This window comes from Limulus polyphemus, unplaced genomic scaffold, assembly GCF_000517525.1.
Source record: "Limulus polyphemus unplaced genomic scaffold, Limulus_polyphemus-2.1.2 Scaffold3921, whole genome shotgun sequence".
Taxonomy (NCBI): Eukaryota; Metazoa; Arthropoda; class Merostomata; order Xiphosura; family Limulidae; genus Limulus; species Limulus polyphemus.
In genome coordinates, this window is record NW_013669531.1 from 72,365 (window position 1) to 74,537 (window position 2,173).

Here is a 2,173-nt window from a genome sequence, read left to right on the forward strand (position 1 = left end):
CTTGTGTATATAAGACGTTGACAACGTGACGAGACAACAGAGGTAATGAGTAATTGAACTGCAGTCAGAGAGTGTGTAATTGAGTATTGTTGATGTCGAGCACGTGAGACATTCGTTGAGAATTATAGCGCGACTGTTGAAATTAAGTGTATCGCAAAGTTATATTCAGAAAGAATAAACCAGTTTTATTTAAGAAAGGACTTGTGTCGCTAAAGTTTCGTCGAAACGAATTTACGGAAAATTAATTAACAAACGGAGACGTAACAATATTTTGTATGGCAGCGGTTTTCATTCTCTGGTTCACGAGCATATTTAGGTTGCGTAGGTACAGAAAGGAAATGGAAGTATAATGTATAGATTGCATTGTGATCTAAAAAGATAAAAGAATCAGGTGGTTTGCGAACAAATATGTTTGAGAACTAATGCTCTATGGGATTACAAAGTAGCATGCAAAAAAATGCTAGATAAGTCATATATAAGACAGTCATCCATTTTAGTACTAATTGCAACTGTGATCTTATATGCACAAAACAATACCTTTTACTTTGTATTGAAACGAAGATTTTATCAAAACATATTTATTTGTAAAGAAAAAATTAACTAACACATTCTCCATGGGACTACAAACCAATAAATGAAAAAAAAACGTCAACATTATTTTATTTAGGTTGAAGAACAACAGAATGTCTGTTTGTTTGTAATTAAGCACAAAACTACACAATGGGCTATCTGTGCGTTGCCCATTGCTGGTATCGAAACCCGATTTCAAGTGTTGTAAGTGTGCAGACATACCGCTGTGCCACTGGGGATTAGAAGATGTCGGTGGCCCCATTAACAGCGGCATTCTCTTTTACATGTTTGAATATTTTCTTCATATGACCATCAAACTCAAGTGCATGTGCTGGCACTTTTTGCCTTCTCAATCTGTCACGACACGCTGCTAATATTTTTTGTTCATCTGTTTTATACTGTGAGAATGGAAGAGAAAATAATATTTTAATAGCTTCAGTAAACTGTGAATTGCAAAGTTCCAATAGGAAAGTGTAAAGAGAGGATATATCGTCAGTATACAATAGAAGTAACCATCTCGTTGTTTATATTGGCGGGAAGCTCAGCTAGACTTCAAGCTCTCCACTCTTCACCAGTCTCACCAACCGACCAGTCTGAAAGATCAAGCTCTTTCAAAATGTTGATTAAACTTCTTCACTCTAAATTTTGAGAATTCATAGGGTCCACAATTCTGTCATGGTTGAAACTGGAGCATCAAAATGGAATCTTGTTTTATTTCACACATGACTTATTTGTAAAATTAATTGGTTGACGAAGAGATCTTTGCGGTTTCTTCATGACTAATATTTGAATAATTTATTTCCAGATATCTCAGTAGGGACTCTACTAAGATACTTAGATATTGTTACGACAGCGGAAGTCACGTGACGCTAGTAACACGTCATGAGATTCTAGAAGGATCATGTCTGTTCCTGGCAACTCTAGTCTTCTTTACGCGCCCTCTATTTTTGTATATATAAAACCGGCAAGAAGTGACAACTGGCACGTTGGATTGGAAAGATAGACCAGTATAATTAGGATACTGAATACAGAGAAGGAAAATCTCATGGAAATGCCGATGGACTGAGTCGAAGACCCTGCGAAAGTGACTGCAGACATTGCTGCAAAAGAGAGGTTGAGCTAGCCAGGTGTCATCAAGCTGAAGTGAAAGTGACTGAAAGAGTTGATGATGGTGAAGTTGAACCAAATATAGATATTAAAGCAGAGCAGGAGGAAGACCAAGATTTGAAGCCAATAATTGATTTTCTAAAAGCAAGTGTTTTGCGCCCTGCTTGGGAGAAGGTGTCTAGCTTAAGCCCTGTGACTATTGGGCACAATGGGACCAGTTGAAGCTTGAAGATGGTATTCTTATCCAGAGATGGGAAACTGCAGATGGGAAAGTGACGACCCGACAAACGGTTATACCGAGAATGTTACGGGAAGTTGTGCTGCATCAATCCCATGATAGTTTAACAGGAAGACATCTCGGAGTTAAGAAGATATCGAGTCACCTACGACAGAGATTTTACTGAATATGTATGAGACAAGATGTGGAAGAATGGTGCAGAACATGCAGTACATGTTGTGCTAAAAGGGGATCCAAGCATAAGGGACGTGCTCCAAT